The 8,776-nt window shown below is 38.8% G+C and overlaps 1 long non-coding RNA gene across 1 annotated transcript; it reads right to left on the reverse strand.

Annotated features, from left to right (window-relative positions):
• Positions 1-6,695: 6,695 nt before the first annotated feature.
• Positions 6,696-8,438, reverse strand: LOC122684954. Its single transcript, XR_006338199.1, has 3 exons — positions 8,289-8,438; positions 7,680-7,685; positions 6,696-6,708 (listed from the first exon to the last, which is right to left on the reverse strand). It is a non-coding gene; the product is annotated as an uncharacterized LOC122684954 (long non-coding RNA).
• Positions 8,439-8,776: the final 338 nt, after the last annotated feature.

The following is an 8,776-nucleotide window of genomic DNA, read 5'->3' on the forward strand; positions in this document are numbered from 1 at the left end:
TCATCTGTGGTTCTATCTACATAAAGCACTTAGATTTTTTCAGAAATATTTAATCAGCTTTTGCTTAATTTATGAAAGAAAATATATATTAGTGACACGAGGACTTTCACAAAGAGAAAAAAGAATATTTTGGAAAGACAAGTAAATTCCTAAGCAAAAGCAGTAGGAGCAAAGAGAGAATGAGGTGCCAACAATATCAACACATAAATAATTCTATAAATATTGGCAGTTTTAAGGGTCACTGGCTGTGATTCTTAAGAAAAGGAAGTTAGACCAGCAACATGAACCAAGTGATCATCTGCCACTCTAGTCTTAATCACTGCTGCCCGTTGCTGGATATTCTCCCTGGGCTATATCCACTCAACTGTGGCCCTGACCACATGGACATGAAATAAAGAAAGGAAAAGAAATTTGGCTCTTATCACAGAGCATGTCATGCTGATTTATTAACCTCAAATATAGCTTAATCTGCATAAAAACGGAGCCTTACAAACTGACTGGGACTAATGACTCTAGTTTGAGCTCTAATTGCTTCTGGTAGTCTCACTTAAGCGTGCTTGTTTGTAGCTCAGATGGTAAAGAACCTGCCTGCATTGCGGGAGACCCAGATTTGATCAGTAGAGATGCAGGTTAGATCCTGGGGTCAGGAAGATCCCCTGGAGAAGGAAATGGCAATCCACTCCAGTATTCTTGCCTAGAGAATTCCAAGGACAGAGGAACCTGGTGGGCTACAGTTCATGGGGTCATTACTGTCAATGGGGTCACTACAGTCGGGGTTTCTATAGTCCGTGGGGTTGTAAACAGTCCAACACAACTGAGTGACTACACTTTCACTTTTCACTTTCAGTCTCATTTAAATAGGTCATTCATCACTGTGAACTCTTTTGATAATCGTCTTACCGTATTATTGAATTTTACATTAATTCTGTTAAAATTTAGCCAATGTTTATTTGAAAAATAATCATTAAGGTATTAGTTCTGCTCCCTTCCCCAAGATGGGTCCTTACCAACATTCTTCTGAAGGCCCACACAATTGAAAATAGTCTATTCCATTATTTGCTAAAATGTATTGTTCAAGAATCATTGTGTTTGAGAAGGACAGAGCACGAGGAAAAGGAGACATTATCACAGACACTTTACCTGGATTGTGAGGTAAGCCATTCATTTTGAGCCAATCAAGACATAAAATATGGCTCAACAATAAAAATCCAGGTCAGTTGGCACACATTGGTTGATTTCTATTTGTTCTAGGGTGTAGTAAATTCACTTATTTTATTATGGCTCATTAACCAGAAAATGCCTGAATGTGTTCTTGTTCAGTTGCTAAGTCATGTCCAACTCTTTGTAACCCCACAAACTCTACTACATCAGGTTTCCCTGTCCGTCACTACCTCCTGGAATTTGTTCAGACTCATGTCCATTGAGTCAGTGATGCCATCCAATCATCTCATTCTCTGTCACCTCCTTCTCTTCCATCTTTCCCAGCATCAGGGTCTTTTCCAATGAATTGGTTCTTCCCATCTTATGATGATTGGAGCTTCAGCTTCACCATTAGTCTTTCCAGTGAATCTTCAGGGTTGATTTCCTTTAGCATTGACAACAAACTAGAAAATTCTTAAAGAGGAACATTATGAATTCTAATAAATTCAGTCTAATTCATTACAATGTAACATGTTAATTGTTCAAGTATTATATATCCTCTGAAAGGTACACTTAGTGCACAGGGGCAGATGCACAGGAAACAGATGTGTAAGTGTATGTGTGCATGTGTGCATGTGTATGTACATGATCACACATAGTTCCATGGACAGTCAGAGAAACCAGAGAGTGCTCTGTCTGGCAAAGACCAAGAATATAAGATTTAAACTGTCCTTCTGGGAAAGAATAACATAGGTACAGAGGTGATTTTTCTCTTTCCCATTTCTGAGAGATCTCAAAGGGGATTGGCCATTGCCACCTGAAGGCTACCTGAAGAATCTGGATCTGATAAATGAGCTAATATGTCAGAAGTGTCCTGAGCAAACAGCCTGATGAGTTGATCTCAACATTTCTGTCAAGATAGATTATAAGTAATATTGTTCCACACTTTGTTATATTTCCTCTTCCTTTAGGTAATATACCCATGATTGATAATGAAATTACCTATTTTAGAATTTATACTTCTATTAAAGATTATATAATTCAACTCTAGATGAGACAGAATTTCTCATAAGAGTAAGTAATTTGCTCACAAGTTGCAGATAAAAAGGTGAACAGTAACTGGGGCCAGGCCAGAATCCATATCTTTTGATTATTGTCTCACTGCTGTGTGTGTGTGTGTGTGTGTGTGTGTGTGTGTGTGTGTGTGTGTGTGTGTGGTGTGTGTGCTTAGTCACTCAGTCATGTCTGATTCTTTGCAACCCCATGAACTGTAGCCCAACAGGCTCCTCTGTCCATGGGGGTTCTCCAGGCAAGAATACTGCAGTGGATTGCCATACCCTCCTCCAGGGGATCTTCCCAACCCAGGTCTCCTTCATTGCATGTGGAATTTTACCATCTGAGCCTCCAGGGAAGTCCTGTCTCACTGCAACTTCCAACGTTAATGTCCCTGATAGGCTATTTCAAACATTTCTCACTATGAGCATTCATTAGTATCAGATCTCAGTCAAAGAGGGAACCAGGTAGGCAGCTCCCTGGTAAGCAGTTTACATGATGCATAAAAGTGTTGACTTGGCCAAAAAATTCTGTTTAAGTTTTCTGTAAAATGTTATGGAAAAATCTGGAACTTTTTGGCCACCCTTCTGCCTCCACCTTCACCACTTAGATAAAATCATTTTGAGAGGAAACTTAATGACTATCATATCCAGTGTATCCACATCTCTCAATCTAGCCCATATATAGACTGATGTGTGTGCATGCGTGCCATCACTTCAGTCTTGTCTGACCCTTTGCAGCCCTGTGGAATGCAACCTGCCAGGCTCCTCTGTCCATGGGATTCTCCAGGCAAGAATACTTGAGTGGTTGTGGAGCCCTCCTAGAAGGGATCTTCCCAACTCAGGGATGGAACCTGCATCTCTTACATCTACCTGCATTGACAGGTGGGTTCTTTACCACACCACCCAGGAAGCCTCATAGAGAAAGTTAATCCTTACAGCATGGTAGCCAAAGACAAAAAGAGGAGGTTTTCTATGGGCTAGCAAGATATTGCACACTATGCTGAGATGACTAAAGGATCAAAAAAAAAGAGTCTGATAAAGTTGCAAATTGACTGATTTTCCTAAATAATCATTTAACATATTTTCTTTCTTCTAATATCTCATTAATATCACTTCCACACCACAATCTCAGCTCTTGACTATTTCACTGGGGGAAAAAAAAAAAACAAGCAATGAGAAAAGAACTTCCACATGCACCCACCTTGAAACTACACGTCTGAAATTGCCCATGCATTCTGCCTTGAGGAAACAGTGAGCAAACTGCCTGTGTTTCTTATCTTAGGTGAAGTCAGATGCTCTGGGACGAGGCTCCTGAAATCACTCCTCTCTCTACTATATCAATAATATTTACCCCTCTACTGGATGGTCTCCACCAGTAATTCAACATGCTCGATACAACATCATTTTATAAAACCTTCTCCTAACCTCTCTTTTAATGCCTGAGTTCTCTTCTCTCTTTTAGTAAAACTCATTGGAAGGGATGTCTATACTTTACTTTATTTCCCCATCTTGATGTTCTCTTGAACCATCCTTAGTCTGATTTTCATCCTCATCCCTTCACAGAAATAGGTCCTATGAACCTCTCCAATGATATTCATGTTGCTAATCTCATCTTCAGTTCTCATCCTACATAACTTCTCTGTAACGTTTGTCACAATATTTCATTTTTTTGTTGTTGTTGTTGAAGCACTTAGTTCCTAAGACATCACTCTCTCTTGGTTTACCTCATGTTGGCACTATATTGGCTACTCCGCAATTTCCTCTACTGGTTTCTCCTAATTTTCCCAATCTCTAAATTTGGGAGAACCCCTTAAACTTTGGCTTTTTGTGGTAAGGAAAGCCAGAATAAATCTTTAAATTATTTTAATGATGTATCTGTTGGAAGGGAGATTTTTAACTATCCCCTTTAGCCTACTATTCATAATTTATACAATTTGTAATCACCAATCACAATATGATCACCCAAGTTCAGACCAATATCATCCCATGCTTAACTAGTGCAATAATATATTATTTGTCTGCTCAGTGTTCCACCTCCTGTTCCTCCAGCCCATCCTATGCAGCATTACAAGTGTATCATCCTTTGGTACAATTTTATACTCATCATTCCATACTCAAAGTTGTATTTCCTCTTTCCTATAACATCCAACTACTACTAGCTGTACCCAGTCAGTCTATTAATAGAGAAACATTCCCTTCTTTCCATCACCTTTTAATTCCCTTATTAATACCTTCTCAGTATATGTCAACCCTTATACTGATTCGTGTATATGAACTTTAACTCAAGTCATGTAACAAGTTTCTTGTCCCTTGATCACTATGATCTCCATAGTTGAGGACTTTCAGGCCCCCTTAAGGGGTTAGAGTTTTAGGTCCAGGCCACAAAACAGGTAAGATACAAAACTTCTAGGTCAACATTTCCAAAATGTACTCAAATTCATACTAATTTTATGAGCTGTTAATATTTATAGCTCATGCATATTCATACACACACACATATGCACACAGCATCTATAGCTAAAGGTTAGTCTGGGAAATGATGATTTAATCAAAGTTAAATAGTAATCTTTGTCTTTTCTATGGGATTGGATATGTCACTTTACAGTGTATTCTCTCTAGTCCTGTGTAGCTCAGTTGGTAAAGCATCTGCCGGCAATGAGGGAGACATGGGTTCAATTCCTGGGTCAGGAAGATCCCCTGGAGAAGGAAATGGCAACCCACTCCAGTATTCTTGCCTGGAGAATCCCATGGACAGAGGAGCCTGGCGGGCTACAGTTCGTGGGATTGCAAGAGTTGGACATGACTTGGCGCTATTTTTCTTTCTTTATACAATGCCAGCATATGAAGAAGTAGTGAGTATATGGGAACTCCTAACAAGATAACTATACCTCAGTCCTAACATTGGTGTCTCTGTCGCATCACCCTGCATATGTATTTACTGTGAGGCCCTAAATGTACTCTGCTTTTCTTGGAACTGGATTCCCGTCATTGTTCTCATGCTTTCTTCCAAGAACGTAAGTCCTGCTGGCAGCACCAGTCATTCTGAGTATATGCTACATTCTCCTCAAAGTTCTAATCTATGGAGACTTTCTCTGAATATTTATTGTTGGAACCAAGTTTGGTTCAGATTTATTACTATACTCCTCTCTACTTTGGCCCTTTTGGGAAAATTTTAATTACTCAGTTAAATTTAAGGTATTGATTTTAAAAAAGAACTGTGTAAGAGACTGAACCTTCCTTAACAGACATTTAACCATCTCCACTATTAGAAAATCAGTTTAAATATGCAAAAATATGCAAAAAAATAAAAATAAATAAGTAGGTCTTCATCAAACTGAAAAGCTACTACAAAGTAAAGAAAACCATCAACAAACTGAAAAGACAACCTACTGAATAGAAGAATTTTCATATATCTGATAATAAGCTAATATCCAAAATATACAAAGAACTCATGCAATTCAAAAGCAAAAACCAAACAATCTGATTTTAAAATGTGCAGAAACCCCATGGACAGATGAACCTGGTGGGCTTTAGTCCATGGGGTCACAAAAGACTTGGACACAAACAGCAGCAACAAACGACAATATCTGAATAGTTCATTTTCTAAAGAAGATATACAGATGGTGAGAAGGTACAAGAAAAGATGGTCTACACTGTTAATCATCAGAGAAATGCAAATCAAACTACAAAGAAATATCACCTTACGCTTGTTAGAATGGCTAATATCAAAAAGATAAGAGATAACAAGTATTGGTTAAGGTATAGAGAAAAGAGAATTCTTGAGCACTGTTGATGGAAATATAATTGATGCAGTTACTATGGAAACAATATGGAGGTTCCTCAAATAATTAAGACTAAACTACCATCAGTTCAGTTCAGTTCAGTCGCTCAGTTGTGTCCGACTCCTTGCGACCCCATGAATCGCAGCACGCCAGGCCTCCCTGTCCATCACAAACTCCAGGAGTTTACTCAAACTCATGTCCATCAAGTCAGTGATGCCATCCAGCCTCTGTCGTCCCCTTCTCCTCCTGTCCCCAATCCCTCCCAGCATCAGGGTCTTTTCCAATGAGTCAACTCTTTGCATGAGGTGGTCAAAGTACTGGAGTTTCCTCTTCAGCATCAGTCCTTCCAATGAACACTCAGGACTGATCTCCTTTAGGATGGACTGGTTGGATCTCCTTGCAGTCCAAGGGGCTCTCAAGAGTCTTCTCCAACACCACAGTTCAAAAGCATCAATTATTCAGTGCTCAACTTTCTTCACAGTCCAACTCTCACATCCATACATGACTACTGGAAAAACCATAGCCTTGACTAGACGAACCTTTGTTGGCAAAGTAATATCTCTGCTTTTTAATATGCTATCTAGGTTGGTCATAACTTTCCTTCTAAGGAGTAAGCGTCTTTTAATTTCATGGTTGCAATCACCATCTGAAGTGATTTTGGAGCCCAAAAAAATAAAGTCTGACACTGTTTCCCCATCTATTTCCCACCATATGATCTAGCAATTCCACTTCTAAGTGCTTATTTGAAGAAAACAAAAACACTAACTTGAAAAGATATAAAGATACATGCACCCCTATGTTCATTGCATCATTATTTATAATAGCCAAGATATGGAAACAACATATTAATGCATAAATGAATAAAGAAATTGTGGTATACATACACAATGGAGGAGTATGCAGCCATAAAAAAGAGCAAAGTCTGAACCTGATTAATAAAGGGCAAACAGCTTCCCCCCCCCCAAATATGTGAGAGTTTATTCATTCATCATCTCAGGTAGCTAGAAAAATAACTTCCTCCTCCACTTTTGACAAGGAGAGTGTATGAACTGCCAATTATCTGGAACAAAGAAGCAATTGCACATTATCATCTATATTTGCAACTCGGGGAACTAGTGAGTCCTACAATATAAATTTCATGAACTGTGTAGTTCCATCTCTTCTAGACCATATCACTTCATAAACACTCACATTAAAGCATAAGCTGGATAAGGAAATGGCAACCCACTCCAGTATTCTTGCCTGGAAAATCCCATGTACAGAGGACCCTGGTAGGCTACCTTCCATGGGGTCACAAAGAGTCAGACAAGACTGAGCAACTTTACTTACTTACTTAAACCATCAACAGTAATATTAATAATAAAGGACATATTTGAAGAAGGCAGAAATTTAAAAGTAGAACAAATCAATAACCTTGTCTCTCAGCACAAAAGCAAAACAAAATAACACCACCAACAAAATTAAGGCACAAATATCTATTGAGTCTTTAGCTTATTGGTAGAAATGTTGGAGGGGTGGAAGCACTCAAATAAAAATGAAATATATACAGACTGTCAGAGAAAATATCAGAGATGAGGATACACATCAAGAAAAATAAGTCTGGACATGTAAGATAGGGTTGGATTATTGAGGCTGGGAAGCTTCAACTCCAATTTCTTTTTCTTTTCTTTTTTTTAAAAGTATTTATTTGGCTGTACTGGACCTGGGTCTTAGTTGCAGCATATTGTCTCAGTATGTATGGTGCACAAGCTCAGTAGTTGTGGTACTTGGATTGAGTTGCCCTGTGGGATGTAGGATCTTAGTTTCCCAACCAGGGATTTAATCTGCATCTCCTGTATTGCAAGGTGAATTCTTAATCACTGGACTACGAGTGAAGTCCCAAATATCCTTTTTTTTTTTTTTTTTTTTTCATTTATTTTTATTAGTTGGAGGCTAATTACTTTATAATATTGTAGTGGTTTTTGCCATACATTGACATGAATCAGCCATGCATTTACATGTGTTCCCCATCCCAATCCCTCCTCCTGCCTCCCTGCCCATCCCATCCCTCTGGGTCTTCCCAGTGCACCAGCCCTGAGCACTTGTCTCATGCATCCAACCTGCGCTGGTGATCTGTTTCACACTTGATAGTATACTTGTTTCAATGCTATTCTCTCAGATCATCCCACCCTCGCCTTCTCCCACAGAGTCCAAAAGTCTGTTCCGTACATCTGTGTCTCTTTTTCTGTTTTGCATATAGGGTTATTGTTACCATCTTTTTAAATTCCATATATATGTGTTAGTATACTGTATTGGTGTTTATCTTTCTTACATACACACCAAGTAAACCAGATCTGAAATAGACACATGCACCCCAATGTTCATCACAGCACTGTTTATAATAGCCAGGATATGAAAGCAACCTAGATGCCCATCAGTAGACGGATGGATAAGGAAGCTATGGTACATATACACAATGGAATATTACTCAGCCATTAAAAAGAATTCATCTGAATCAGTTCTAATGAGATGGATGAAACTGGAGCCGATTATACAGAGTGAAGTAAGCCAAATTTCCTTTTATTTTTGTCCTTAAAATCTCCTTTTGCTAAGAAAATAAAGTCTGTCACCATACACAGAATTTTCATTCTTAGCCAAATTTCTTTTGAAGGTCCAACATACTCACTGCCCTCTCTTGACATCTGTAATGTTTAACTTCAGTGTCTCTGCCCCTGAGGATGGGATGAACCCATTTTGGCCTGAAGAACTAGCTTCTTGGCAGGGTATCAGCAGTTGACCTTTCCTAAAAATACTGTCCTC

This window comes from Cervus elaphus, chromosome 27 (assembly GCF_910594005.1).
Source record: "Cervus elaphus chromosome 27, mCerEla1.1, whole genome shotgun sequence".
Lineage (NCBI taxonomy): Eukaryota > Metazoa > Chordata > Mammalia > Artiodactyla > Cervidae > Cervus > Cervus elaphus.